This window comes from Ischnura elegans, chromosome 8 (genome assembly GCF_921293095.1).
Source record: "Ischnura elegans chromosome 8, ioIscEleg1.1, whole genome shotgun sequence".
Classification (NCBI taxonomy): domain Eukaryota; kingdom Metazoa; phylum Arthropoda; class Insecta; order Odonata; family Coenagrionidae; genus Ischnura; species Ischnura elegans.
This window is the reverse complement of record NC_060253.1, coordinates 92,521,156-92,537,021: the sequence shown is the minus strand read 5'-3', so window position 1 is coordinate 92,537,021 and position 15,866 is coordinate 92,521,156. Positions and strand designations below refer to the sequence as shown.

The following is a 15,866-nucleotide window of genomic DNA, read 5'->3' as shown; positions in this document are numbered from 1 at the left end:
CCATGGCAGTGGCGCACCGAGGGTTTTTTGTGAGATAAACCCCCCCGTCCTCCAAGGCTCAGAGAAATTTTTAATTTAAATCCATTTTAGTTAATTGGATCAATATTACCTATAGAAAAATGTAAGGATTTATAAACTATCCCTCAGAAAGCCGTAAAACTCACCACTTTGAACCATTTATCGTAACATTTATTTGAAGGAGGGACCCTTCACCTTTCGTTTACCCTGGCGGGTAATCTATACCTCTCAGGCTACCCAGTGTTAGTTTCGTCTAAAACCCTTATTTCCTACCTTTGACCGTGTCTCTTTGCTTCCTAGTACTTGTTTATTTCTTCTATCAACTTCTGTGCCTAATTCAGTTTAGAAAATAAATCTCATATACCCCTTGGCTTCTCACCCTCTCAATTGACCTTCATCATCTCAATCGCGTCCATTAGTTTCGTGAGATGATTTGGGCGATCTTTGGGCCTCCTCTCCCCCCTTAGTGGGATATCGTAGGATTTGGCTCGACCCCGTCCCCCTAACCTCACGTGAGATTGTTGAAAATGCGTATTTGCAGTGTAAATACGTTAATCTATGCTTCAATGCGTTGAATACATTAGTAATAATGTGTTCAATTATTTTATATAAGATTAATTAGACTAGTATCTACTAGACTTAGACTAGTACTAAGATCGTAATCTATGATCACATTTTGCACCGTTTCTTGCGGAAAAAAATTACATGACACTTCCCACGCGTGAGATTGGTTGAGAATCGGCTTGATCCCCTGAATCCCCTAAAAGTCTCACGTGTTATACGATTCCCCTTGCAAGAAATTTAATTATTCTTTAAAATTCATTTCACCACCAAAAACGATCCAGAGGCTTTTAACATTGGCTTTCCTCGATAAATAAATAAATAACAGCTTCAAGATAATGCAATAAATAAAAAACAAGAAATGAAATGTTTAAATATAAGTAAGAAGGGGGATTACGGATTAGAGAGTGGTGAATTGTTTTGGTGGAATTTTAGGAATAGTTTGAAAATATTTTTAGAGGAAAAGGGCCGATGGAAGGATATTTTGAAGTCAGATATAATGATATTCCATTTTTCAGAAACTTGAAGTTACTGGAATTTCTGCTTTTCATACTCATTGAATTATTGAATAAAGAGCTATCATTTTAAATGTCTTTCATGGGCTATTTTTTATGCACGACCATTTCGTTCTCAACAATTATTGAGTTCGCCTATGTTGCTTTTTTTGGCAGTATTCATGCGGTGATTTCATTTTTACAAGTAAGAGTATTCAAGTTCGAATGCCGTTTCATTGAGTAGTGAGAATCTCGTTGGTTTTTGTTTTTGCTAATTCATGGTAGAGGTATAAGGGAACATTATGGTAAGGCTCCACACTATTTCTTACTTACTGTATCCTCTCTGGAACACATCTTGATATTATTTCCATGAATATTTGCAATTCAAGAGTCAAAAAACACATTGAGCTCGTTGTAGATAACAGATTACGGTTGAGGTGACTCACAAGCTGCCTACTTAGTGATTAAGTGTTGGGGTACAATATGCTTATATTTTTAAAGTTATTTCAATGATACGAGTTTTCTTATTTTATAATTTTTATTTCTAGTTCTACATCCTTGTCTTGTGATCTTTCACAAGTTATGACTTCTTAATTAAAGTCATTTTTCTTCTTCACTTCTTCCCTTGATAGTTACGGTCTTTGGGATTCAGTTGGTTTGCATGGTTATCTTTGAAGGCCTGGTTATTATCGGCTGTAAAAAATTGAAAAAATAATTAGTCTACATACTTCTCGGAAAAGTGTGATTTTTAAGTTTAGATGTCTTAGAAAATTAGAATTGAATAGAAAAATATGCTGTGAAAAGATTTGCTCGCATGACGCTAAATTCTAAATCTCGATATTAAAAAAAATATAGGAAAGAACAATACTTAGCTCAATAAAGTGTTCGTATTGCAGGGAATATGAAATCAAAAACCCAAAGCCACTGGTTACCCATTTTATTGATCAAATCAGATTAAAGTTCTAGATTCTTACACACCCCAGCGCCTGTAACAATTTCCAGCTATAACTAATTTTTGTTTCCTTGTACAGATGAAAATCAACTTTAAATGCAGTGAATGCATTAACAAGAAACAAATTATGTAGCCAAAACTAAATTAATCGTAACTATTTCAATTGTCCACACAAACGTTTGCTATTAACAATATAAAAATGAGCTGTTAATACATATATAACAATCCAATTTATCTGAAAGATTATACTTCAATTATCATATTAGACTTTAATAGGTAAAGGGTCTTGATGCCTCATTTAATCAACTATGAGCATAAATACGCTTAAATAAAGGAGATGCGACCGCGACTATATTTTTCCTACTTTTTTATTTTACCAGCAACAGACACTTTTTTGTGCCACTAAGCCGTGACAAGCTGAATAAAAATTGCTGTTTCAAATTTAGTGTCCATAATAGCTATTTTTGCAAGGAGAATGTTATTTATTTTGGCTGTGAGTCGAAGAAAAACGATGCAATGGGCGTATTTTAAAATTCTCATGAAAAGGACATTTATTTCGTTTCTTGGTGCAATTTATTTTATAAAAGAAAAACTCGTCCGTAGTCCCAGGCATTTCAGAAAATAAAATGCTTCATAGAAAATAGGGCGTGACATTTTACTTAACTCTATGCTCGAGTCATTGCGGAAACGTGATAAGCATGAGATGGGAAAAATATTTAGCCCTGGAAAGCATTATCGGTAGGTTAATACCTTGTCCTCTTTATCACTTGGATATCTTCAAAGCATTGTTATTGTTTTAATGCCATATCATACGAGACGCGTTTTAAAAGTACAGTTTTGAAATATGTATTAAAACAAAGCCCACACTTTAAACTCTTTTTCGTCTTTACTTTCGTTAATATTAAGGCACTTGTATCAAACAACAAGCTTTTTTATACCGGCGGCATAGACCTGAGTTGACAGCCACTGCAAAACTGTCGTTTTTACGCTTTCGTCATTATTGCGGCGCTGACTTCGTGGGTGTTTCTTCAGATGTAAAAAAACGTGGCAGTAATTTGGCGATATAGGTTGGGACTGTATGGAGGATGATCAAATTATTTCCAACCGAATGATGGAATGAGATCTTGAGTTCAATTGGCTGCAGGTGGAAGGGCATTGTCATGTACAGGGTGTCCCATTTATCTTGACCACCCGAAATAACTTTTTGTCCTGCAAATTCAAAATGTGTCAAGCAAATGTTCATTAGCCGTCAGGGGGACATTAATCAGCATCATTGCCTTCCTTGTAGCTTTGTTATTTACAAAGACACGAACAGCGGTATGTCTTTTTTAAATGGCACTCTATATTTTTATTCGGCAATTCATTTCCTCTCCTAAAGACTCAGTGTAATGAAAAATGACTGACTCTCTAGCGCTTAGTGCAGGTACGCGGGTATTGGAACTACTCCACTTACTGATGTTGACGGTGAACAAATGAAAACATAGTAAAATGCACACCGGTCATAAGAAACTCGTCCACAGTCAGTGGACGAGTTTCTTACTTTTTCATAACGTTGTGTTTATGTTAATGGTCCACTGTGCTAATTTTTGAATAAGTATTTAGGAGAGGAAATGAAGTTCCGAATAAAAAATATAGGGTGCCCTTTAAAAAAGACATACCGCTGTTCATATCTTTGTAAATAACAAAGCTACAAGGAAGGCAATCATGCTGATTAATGCCCCCTGACGGCTAATGAACATTTGCTTGACACATTTTTGAATTTACATCTGGACAAAAAGTTATTTCTGGTGGTCAAGATAAATGGGGCACCCCATATATCTTGACATTCCTGCTAAGTTGTAATGATGAACAGTATTATCGTTAAGCCAAATTGTCACAGGCAGTGAACATGGTTAGCCTGCATTACACCTGCATCAAAAACTGCAATCCATGAGATGGTGGCATTCGACATCGCACAAGCGATAGTTTTGCAGTGTCTGTTAAATCAGGCGGCAATTTTCTGTGACGTGGGTATACAAAAGCTTATTGTTCGATATGAGACTTAATATTCGATAAGTGCCTTAAAGCGTGGATTTCAAGTAAAAATAGAATTGTCACAGAAAGTTAACTGGGTAAATTTATGATGCAAATCGGTACTTACATAAAATAAACGCGCCGAATACTATATTACAGCGATTCATTATCGGATACACTATATAGCAGATGGTGAATTCTCAATGACGGATACCTTGTACTAGTAATTGAATTGAAAGTGTTTTGAGTTTTTTTTGCGAAACTTGCTTTCCTCAACGGTTCTTGAAAAGAAAGATTTACAATACGCTGTATCACGACAATCATGATTAGAATAAAACTTAAGCACGCCACCTTAATAGTTGTGAGTAATTTGGAAATTTAATAGAAGTGAAATCACGTTATTTTCATTTTAATTATAATATGCACTTCTCATCTGGTGAAGACAGTCAGCTGAAGCGTGAAAGAGCTTCAAAATTTTAAATTAAAAAATGCAAACATTTAATTTTCCGTGCTTGATATATCCTTACACGGATGGATGTCATTTATGGAAGAAAACTATTTTCAAGGGTCCCTAATGAAGCTGATGAAAAATCGTAAGCCTGCTACGACTATTCCGGCTTTTTTTAGATGAGTGTTTGACCAAGTTTAGAAAAAATGACTGTTACTTTATTTAGATTAGAAACCTTACTCGGAAGGTGAATGAATTTTATTTGAGCATTTATGACTCAAAGTACCGAAATTACCCTCCCCACTCTTTTAGATTTAGCGCTTCCATATCCTATCCCCACAATTTGTGTAGGAAGTATTAAAGCGGTTAGTGCAGATGTACTTACGATGTTGGGGATTATTTGGGTTTAGTTGATTCGCCCTATTGTCTCTGCCCTCCTTGTCCATTTTTTAGACCTGGAAAAAAATAGACGATGTGATCAAACATTAGGTTGATAAATGCATTCTCAATATTGTTGATAGATATTATTCTAGATATTTTAAATGGTCGAGCATTTGAATGTGATTACATATTCTAATAATTAAGATTTATATTACAGTTGAAACTCCCCTAAAGCAATAAGCGTTGTAAGAATATAGCTAGAAGGAATGAAGGTGGTGGAGGAAAGGTAAAGGTTTTTAAAAACAGATATAATGGTCTTATGCGCCAATCTTTACGTAAAAGTTATAACTTAAACTCAGATTTTAAAGACCTCTGTCCAAAACTCGTATAAAAAATTAGATCGATTAATTTAAATAATACTATGTTTTAATATTTTGTGTATTTTAGCGAGTTTTTAAGGCAATCTAGAGACCATTATGACTCACTAATACACAAACCAATCCCTAATACTAAAACACTAACAATCACTAACTCGGTGAACTCAAATACAACTAGCCCTATTTACTTTACATTACTTATGATAAGTAATTTCAATATGAAAATTCACATATATTAGAACAAAGTATAGCCTTCAACGATCTCTTATTATGTACAATGTATATGGATTGTCTAAATATGTTCGCTCATTGATTTAAGAACATGAGAATTTCACTCATATGCCAATTTTCTTTTAATACATCGTCATTATTGTAAAGCTTTCTCGTCTCCTATGAAGAGAAGGACTGAATTATCAATGAGAGAGCTCCCAGTGAAATAAAGGATTCCGAAATATTCTTTTTTTTAAAGTATAATATGCTAAATAGGGGAATACTTGACAAAGCTGAGCTAAGTAATTCAGTGCTGCCAATTTCTCTTGTAATTAGAATAACTACTGCTCCACTCAGGACGTTTCACCAATCTTCCATGCTCAGGCTAACAAATTGGTACAAATTGGCTCAAGAATTATTTCGTAGGCTTAGGAATAAAATAATCACTAACACGTGTAGATTCAAATTTTCGACCGTTTCTCGGTCTTCCTCGGTAAGGAGACAGAGGAGGACTGAGATGTATAAAAACGTTGATTAACTGCCTATCACTTCTCTATCTATATCCAATTTCCTCAAAATATTCTCTGCCTTTCTCACCCTTTGAATTTTCATCGGTGTTCTGTCACCTTGAAATAACTAATTCTCATATTTAATTGGCGCACAAATATAGAGAAAATATTACTTAGAAACCAATTATGATGTTGCATGGGAAAGCGTCATAAACGGCTGATCACAGTGGCGGCTTGTAGTCAAATTCTGGGAGGGGCATTCCCCACCGGGGAGGGGGTCAAAATGTTTTAATATTTTGTGTATTTTAGTGAGTTTTTAAGGCAATCTAGAGACCATTATGACTCACTAATACACAAAACAATCACTAACACTAAAACACTAACAATCACTAACTCGATTAACTCAACTACAACTAGCACTATTTACATTAAAACAATTGACACAATAAGTCAACTGGTCACTAAAACAAGGTATTCTGCAACACTGCCACACCAAGATTATTCAGTAGCCGGCCAGCGCGGCGATATCAACTCACTAGATACGTAGCTCTGTGCATGATCGGGCGGCGTCCCATGACTTCCCTAAGGCATACGCTTAGACACGTCATAGCACCAGCAGCCCCCACCACTACCACTCCTCATATACCTGCATGGTGATGGATTGGGACGTTCTGGCCAGCGCCCCGCGGCTACAAATGCGAACTTCTCGCGCTATTTTTTCGTGTTTTTCCCACATTTTCGATGTATGCGATTGAAAAAACACTTGGGTTAATTAGATGTATAATTATAATTGATGGACATTTAATTTTTGTTTCCTTTTTCAAATCTTTGGGAGGGGCGGCGTCCGAGAGTCCTTATGGGCAAAGCGCCACTGGCTGATCAGTCTCTTTCGTTTATCCGTTTGTTCTTTCCCCTTCATTGGAACATCCGTTTGGGAAGTACTAAAGAAGCTGTTTCGTAAAATGTATCTCTTATTTATTGAAACTTAGTGTTTGAAAGCATTTTAACGAATCGTTGAACCAGCTCCATGAAAATAATTTAAGATTGTAGCCTTAAGCTTCTGTCATATGCTGGAAAGGGATACATATTTTTTTAACACGTTAACCATTAGTGAGAGCTTTTATTTGAGGTATTTGTTTATGTAGTTAAGTAAGCTGAATTGGGGGCCAATTGAAACCGGGTGGAGAGACATTGAATAATGCAACAAAAGATATGAAATACAAAAGGTTACTAGCATTTGATTTACTTACAGCGAAATCAGTATCTATCAGTTTAAAAATAATAAAAAGAGGCGTACCATTTTCACCAATCGCCGCCTCCTACTACAACGGTATGTTAACCTTTATACTTAATAATTATTTGTTATTGAATTGTGCTATATATTAATTTCGAAGATTAAGGTAGCTTGTACTATGTACGACAATACTACTGTTATATTTAAATGGATGAATGGGAAGAGTCAAATTCAGTATTTTGAAATGATTTTTTCCCAATCGCGAATTTTATCAATCTTTTACTCTGTGATTACAGTTTCCTTAATGAAACTAAAATAATAATTACATAAGACACAATCGCCTTGTTAGAAAATTATCTTGCAAGAAATCTCATAAAATCGGTAAGTGAGCACTGTAATGAAGGAATTTATGAAAAAAATGAAAATGTTTTCATACAATACGAGTAGAATGGGGGTGAATATGAGGGAATTTTAGCAGTAATTTAGACTACGCAAAGATTTCACAAGAAATTTCAACCACTTCTCTATTTCAGAAATTGGAGTATTTCCACCTCCTCGCCAAAGATGTTGGCGAAACCATGGTCCATGGGACCAAGCGAGACGGATAAAAACAAAAAAAGAAACGTTGAAGTTCAATTCAAAATAGCACGAAACCCTTTTGTGAAACAACGAGGATGTTCAGAAAAAATTCCTGCCCACTCACGTTTATCGTTGGTTTTCGTGGAGTAGCAACTGGAATCCCTTCTCTTGATTCTGTCTCAGCGGCGAAAGTATTTCGTCTCCACTTCCTTAGGCTGTCTAGTCACTTCAACCAACTTCAACTACAAAACAAACTGGCCTGAAGTTTTGTTCGCATCTTCCAAGCTATATAGTCTACGAAAAACGACAACTTAATTTTTTTTCTTCCGGCAATGCTTCTCTGCGCGCGCATAATGTCCGTGACCTGTGGCCAACCCAAACCCCTCAATCCTTTCGCCGGCATTAAATCTCATCCCATCCTTAGCTGACAAATCTCTAGCCAATTAGAGGTTTCTCGTCACCCCCACGTTCTTCCCCATTGGGTATAGTCCTCCTCATATCTCTGCTTTACCCATCCCTATTACTGAGGCTTACCACGCGGGATTCTCTGTTTGTAACCCTTGTATGGAAAATTTTCAGAGGAAGTGCATTCATTTTAATAATGCATTAGCTATTAACCGAGAAAATTCAACTGAAAGCTTAAGCGAAAAAATGCTACGTTGAAATCATTATTTTTGTCTTAATATTAATTCGATTTGTAACTTATAACTTTAGGCTTAAATGTATGAAACCTTTGCGTTATGGAAAATAAAAGAATAAACATTGTAAGGCTCACATATTAACTTAAAAACCTTAAATTTAATTGGTAGCTATTTTAACAAAAATACATTTTACGACAGATTTAGTTGAATGTTGTACTTTCTCTCTACCTACCTATGATATGTATGATCTTGTACCTGTTCTTGATAACGGAAAGTACCATTCCTATATTTCACTTTCAAAGTATCGGAATTTTCTTTCTTCTCCTGTGTGCTGAAATCCGCGCCCATCCTGAAACACGAAAATTTTGGATCACTCTCCCTTATTAATTACTTCAACCGCTTTCTTTATGTGTTACTTATCTGTTCCAATGGTATTGTCTCCTTGCAAATTACATTCAGTGCGTCTTTTTTTATTTTACTCATCAACCGCACATTCCGCGTTCTTCTAACCCAGATCTTCATCGCTTGTAGCCTATACTAAGATAAATTGTTCAGGGCCCCCTTTTACTACCACTCTCTAACATTCAGGCGATGAAAATTCCATGAGTCCCTTTGCCAACTGCATGTTTATTTGAAAAGAAACCTTGATTTTGTTTTTTCTGTGAGTGGTGACTCCTCAATTCAATTTCTAGGACATTTGTCATCCCTTCAAGATATTATCGGCAGTACTGTGAACAAAATGCTATCGGCGTAGTGTAACATAGTAGCGACTGCGATTATCTCCCAAATATTATCAGAGAAACGGCGTAAAAAAGAAAATTATTGCTATTAAATTATTTTTCTTGTGCATCGCATTGTTTATGTACAAGTGAAAAGTTCTCTCCTTTATAATCAGTAGTTTGCTTTCCTAAGCTGAAGTTAAAGCAAATTTTGAGAATATTTACACCACCCCGAAAAATTCTTTCTCGAGATAATATTTTCTACTATCTTTATTTGATTTGAAGTGAAAGTGTGGTCTGAAAACCCCATGGTTACATCGCAATAAGGTTGGGATATACGTTGACGAATTAGGCTGTCAGTCTGGACATCTTACTTTACGTAGGTAATGGATTTATGTAGGTAACTTATTTTACGTAATGGAGTCCAATGATGTATAAAATGTGGTTAGCCTATATTCTATTTGATAAAATCTGCATAAGGTTGTTGGAAAAAATTATATTTCGATCTCCTTCGCGTTGCATAGTTTCCAATATTTATAGTTTTCTGCGTTAATCTACCTGACGCAAATTCCGTCTTCGTTATTGGATGACATTTTTAAGTGCTGAGGAGGGAATGTGAAAGATAATATTATTCCCTAGTACATTTAGGAGGATTCCAAAGCTTCGAGCTCGTCTTCTTATTTGCCGATTTATTAAATCATTTCATTTGGCTGCTTGTAAAACTTTTTCTGTGAATAATGCCTTTATTTATTCAAAGCATTGGATAACTCATGAATGAATCTATGTATTGCGGTTACTTTTCGAGCATGTTAGCAAATATTTTCGATACCTGCCCTGATATTCATAGCAAGTGGAGGGTTGTTCACTACTCGAAAGGTGATAATGTTTTCCTCCAAGTATACTTATTCTCCTCCATTCACCCTTAAAAATTTTTTCTCCCACAAGAAGTGATTGAAAACCTTTTTGAGAATTTCATAACCACGCCAGAAGTTCCGTATATCCCAATCTGATTGCGTTGTGACCGTGCATTTTTCTGGCTATATTTTTATTTCAGAGCGAATAAAGATAGTAAAAAATGTTATCTCAAGAAAGAATTTTTCGGAGGAGTTTTAACATTCTCAAAATTTACTTTACGTCAGCTTTGGAAAGCAAACTAATGAAGATGAATTAAGAAAATTTCACTTAGACTTCATAAACAATTCGACGTATAAGAAAAATAGTTTTATAGCTGCAATTTGCTTTTTCACGCCGTTTCTCTGGGTGCGTGAGTGCCCAATGTTAGGAGCACATGGCCTAAAGTTTACCATCAGTTCTTATGGCGGCAATAACTTTTAAAGGCGAATGGAGGAGAATAATTATACATGGGGGAAAACATTATCACCTTTCGCGTGACAAATAGAGATTTTCTAGTAACAAATAGAATGTGTTGTAATTCTCATTATTTTGATTTACAGCATTTTTATTGCTCCTGCTTCAATATCTACAATTTTTGTGTATTTTGATTCAGAAGTCATTATATGTCCGGTAATGAGCCTTTATGAGTGACGTCGTGAGAAATTTTAGAGGAAATATATTTTTATGAATAAGTGAATTATAACTGGTGAAAAAAATATAAATATATCAATTGATTTGCGGAGCATGAGAAGCGACACTAGACCTGGCGGTGGATGGTAAAACCTTGTTTAAATAAAGATTTTCTACAACCTGTATTTCAGTTTTCAATGGCCTTCGCGGGACGAACATGGTAGTGGCACCTATCGAAGAGGAAAGGAACTTTGCCCAATGTCTTGTGCTGGAGCGCCGTCTACGGTGTATTGGTATTACTAACTGTGGGAATGTCGGCGCGGACTAGGAAAGCGGCAGGTATGAACATTCTTTCATATCCTCATATTGAACCCTTTCTAACCCAGAGCTGCTTTTGGGAGAAATTGAATTACAACACTTCTCATTTTGAAAAAAATAAACATTTTTACTCAGTCATAATTATTGTGGGAGCTAACATATTTCGCCATTAAACGTTACAACCCAAAAGAACACGTTGTTTAAATCTCTCGTGAATGGAGCTGAACATGAATACATTTTCAGAGCTAATTATATTGGGTTACAATTGGTAAATTTCACTTCATACTCATGATTGTGAAGTATAAATTCTAAATGTATCCCAATAAGGTGGGTAGTACAGCGTGGTGGCCCAGTGAAAAGAACTGGCCCCCTAACTCGAATTTGTGAAGTTCATACATCCGTGGCCTTGTCCAGGATAAAGCTCTAACCTCAACTAATCAAACCAACCGTCGGGTTGTATCTCTGAGTGAGTGATATTGTTTACATGGCCAAGTTTTCTGGATATGTGAAAAAGTGGTGTAGTGGCCCCTCAAAAATCAGCAATTTTATAGTCTTTCACCTGAAATTCACTTGTCTATCCACTTCTTGTATTTGCATTTGTACTGATTTTATTATGGTTCAAACTGTTGCGGGATTTAATGTTGGGGCAATATCGGCGGGAAATGTTTCGCCCACATGCTACACCTATAGGCCGGAACTTCTGTGGCACTGCTGCGCGCTTTGATTTCTTCTCAGTCCAGTCAGTAGCTTATTTATACATTGCTGTTGCATTTGTGGCGCAAAAGAGGCGTGACCCCAGTCATTACGAGGCGCCACATTTCTTTTGGAAGACGTCCCACTCCCACCAAATCAAAATGTTGAATTGAATAAGCAATGAGGAGTTGAATGAAGTACACTTATGATAAATACGTTAGCTTCAAACTTCACTGTGCAGCAAATACTTTTTAGAAAATTTGTGTCTTAACCTATGAGAAACACGCATATAATTCGAAGGTACTCTGAATACAGAGATATGACATGATAATGAACAATGATAAGACAGATATGACATGATAATGAAGAGAGATGCTACTTCCTGCTGGTTATACCGCATCTCAATGATGAACATTGGAAATACTATGAAGAAGGTTTTAATGATAGTACTAAAAAGTATGAAGTTGGGTGACATCATAAGTTTAAGACTAGAACATGGAACAGAGAGTTAACCAAGAGTTTACAAGAGATGATATTGGTAGAGGATAAGTGTTTTCTCTCCTAGCTATTGCCATTAGACTTTTTACATGGTGACATTGAAAAATTAAATTCAGTGGTGGCGAGATGCAGTGGGAATTAACGGCTGATTATTAATATTATAAAATTTAAGCTTATTCTGGCATTAATTTGGGATGATTAAAATCTAGTTATTATTCCGTAATATCATATTGAAGCGTCGAAAACAGTTTTAATAGAATAAATATGAGTGGGTTTATACGAAAACTTTGATAAAAAATTCAGTAATATCTATTCTGCGTAAACGAATAAAACCAATGTTGTACACATTCTGAAAGAATATATGTACGTGCCTAAACCTAGAAGAAGTCAAATTGATGATGAGATAAACGACGGGAGGAAGGATTCCATTCACAAATTTTATTTGCACTCGTCTATGGCCTCATACGGGGTGGGCTTTACCGTCACTTGTCCAAATCAGCCTTCGGGTCGTGTCATCACGAGCAGGCAACAATAGCTTAACTTGGCGTAGTTTGACTTATTATTACCTAGACCAATTCATGATGCATGCCTTTAATTACTGCAAAAACCGCGGTCTATCCTGAAATTCATTTTAGATGACTCCGGATAGTTTTTATGTCTCTCGATTGACAAAACTATTTAACTTACTATTATTTACTTTCATGGAATTTGAGATTTTCTCAACTTATGATCTTATACGTATATGATCTTAAATAGCGTCATGCCACTGTAGGTTTTTTTTCTTAACCAAACGACGGATTTTTTGAGTTCTTTACCCTCTATTAGCCAAATGAAGTTGTTTTGATCAAGTTGTTTGAATCTATCCAAATGTACACCCAATTCAGTGTGATACTGTATAAGATAACATTCAAGGAATTAACTTCTCGCCTCCGCCTACCGAAGAGGAGGAATATCCCATGAGGTAGCTGGGCAAGTCTTTCTAATCTGGATATAGTGAGAGGCAAGGAACTTTATTTATATATAGGCAATGGACTCTCCTCGACCTTTATTTGGGCCAGATATAGTTGGGTATTTCCTTCAAATACTCATGGAGTATCATGGAGATGTAGGCCGTACCCAGGCTTCTAGTGAGAGAGCTCCTTGTCAGCGCTACAAATTACGAATTTGAATAAAATTCTAAAAATACTCAGTTAGGATGGGTGTAATTAAGTTAATTTCTCTATTTGAAAGTCACTTCCACCTCAGCCAATCATGGAACCCAATCATTTGGTGCATCCACCAATGGTGACAATGGAGTTTTTAACCCGAAAAACATTCAGTACTGACGCTTCGAAATTTTGAAATATTTTAATTTCTTTTCAGGGATATTTCCGCAGAATATTTCGCTAAAGGTTTTCATTTTTGGAGAAAATCGCATTTTTCTTTGAAATATGATATTTATAGATTCGGCGCTCTAATAATTCTTTTTGCAATTTTAAATACTTAAAGCTAAGATTGGTTTGCCGTACTTTCTCATTTAATTTTGAACGGCGAGAATCTAGGCCGTATTTAATTACTCTAATGGGAATTGGCGCCGTAGCAACTAGAAGTATATAATTAAGTTGTTTTGATCAAGTTGTTTGAATCTATCCAAATGTACACATATTTCAGTGTAATACTGTATACGATAACATTCCGCCAACGGTACTGGAATAAATTCGTCGAATACTATTGTTTTCACCTTCACTCCGTGAAAATGGGAGGCAAGTGGCATAAGTCACTTCTCCACATAAGCTTATTAATCGATTCTGTTCTTAAACTCGACCTAATGACTTTATTATTGTACTCCTCTTCACCACTACTGATCCGACTGGTCGGTTTGGTTTTTAAGCTCTGCATGATGAGTACATAAATTTGAAATCCGTGCCGATTTGATGATAGGCATCTTTTTCACCAGTGAACTCATACCTCTTTTTCTGCATCTGGAAGGTTAAAAATAGAACCCTGCAAAGCCAAATGCTGCCCAAATGAAACCGCTCAAAATAATATATACTGATTCGTGGTATACGAAACTTGTACGTGGTGGTGCGGTTATTAATCAATACCACAAGCCAAATTTATGAAAATCACTGCATTAGTAGCCATGGGTGTCCAAAATCTTGATTTTTCCACGAGCTCTTTTCAATCAACTCCGTAGGGGAGGAGAACGACGTCATCCATTCCTTTGCCTCCATTAATTAAATATCTTGTGACGCTCTTTCTATTATTGTGTCTTGAGCTTTTCACCTCAGGTTATCATCATTCTCAAAACCTCATCTCTTGTTACTCCATTGAGAAAAACTCATTTAATTTTATTGGAGGTATTCCTTCTTCTTTCCACAAGACTGCAGTCAATTGAATTGCAATTTTACCATTTTTATTCCTAAAGTAACTTTATTCCTAAAGTAACTTTATTCCTAAAGTAACTTTATTCCTAAAGTAACTTTATTCCTAAAGTAACTTTATTCCTAAAGTAACTTTATTCCTAAAGTAACTTTATTCCTAAAGTAACTTTATTCCTAAAGTAACTTTATTCCTAAAGTAACTTTATTCCTAAAGTAACTTTATTCCTAAAGTAACTTTATTCCTAAAGTAACTTTATTCCTAAAGTAACTTTATTCCTAAAGTAACTAAAGTAACCTATTAGTAACTTTCCTCCTTATTCTACCCAGCAAGATTTTTTTATCTTTTCGGAAGGTGTGTCACTTCCACTCTTTTGGTAACTTATTTTCACGCAACCCTTTCCGCATAATTTTTTTAATTTTTCATCTTTCAATTGATCCTTTTCCCTACTTTCTAGTCCCAGTCTCGCCCAATAAAGACGTATTATTATTATTGTTTCCAAAAAGATTTACCTGTTCTCAGAAAAAACTGAAACCGCAGCATTAAATACAACAGCGATCAGTATTTGGAAGGCATACGAACCATTTTCAGGTGGCATTGGTCTCTTGCTCATACTTTTTTTTGGAACAATTATAGTTAGAAAAATGACAAGACCTATATTTTCCCATTTTTAGTACCTGTCATTTACTCCTCCCGCTATCCTCATGGAAACCTTACCACGGCATGAAATGATGAGATTTCTTCACTCGTAGTTCTATTTCCCTTACTTTCCTTGGGATTTCTGATGACATAAAAAACTTATTTGTCTGTGCAAAAACTATTGCGCATTAGTGAATCCAAGCTTTGGATTGAAAAAATAATGAAAAAGTTCTCCTTAGAAGTCATCTTTCTCTTAAATAAAAAATATGAACGAGAGGATGAATATGAAAGAAAATACTTACAACAAAACATCAAGTTTTCCATCTCTCTAATGAATTAATGCATTAAGGAAGTGCGCTACCTCTGCGGAAAGTATTGCCAATGACCATCATAAATTCCTTTCTCTTTTATTGCTTTGGAGCTGCTTTTTGAGCTTCATTAGTGTATTATTTGAATCTGTACAGTAATTACGATAAATGCATAATTGAGACTGAAATACTTAAACTTCAGTCGCTAGATTGATGGCTCGATGATTGCAAAGCCAAAGTTTGCGTTAATAATTGCGGGAAAATCCTCTGACAAGATGGCAGATACTATGTGCGTGAATCAGTTTGAGCCCTGCTAAAATAAGGTTTGACATTCATGCCTTTGAGCAATTCTATTCCTTCAATTTATTGGCGACACTACGATGCATTGG

General features: G+C 35.7%; 1 long non-coding RNA gene across 1 annotated transcript; it reads right to left on the bottom strand.

Annotated features, from left to right (window-relative positions):
• Positions 1–1,682: 1,682 nt before the first annotated feature.
• On the bottom strand, positions 1,683–8,050 carry LOC124164014. Its single transcript, XR_006865933.1, has 3 exons — positions 7,901–8,050; positions 4,872–4,941; positions 1,683–1,766 (listed from the first exon to the last, which is right to left on the bottom strand). It is a non-coding gene; the product is annotated as an uncharacterized LOC124164014 (long non-coding RNA).
• Positions 8,051–15,866: the final 7,816 nt, after the last annotated feature.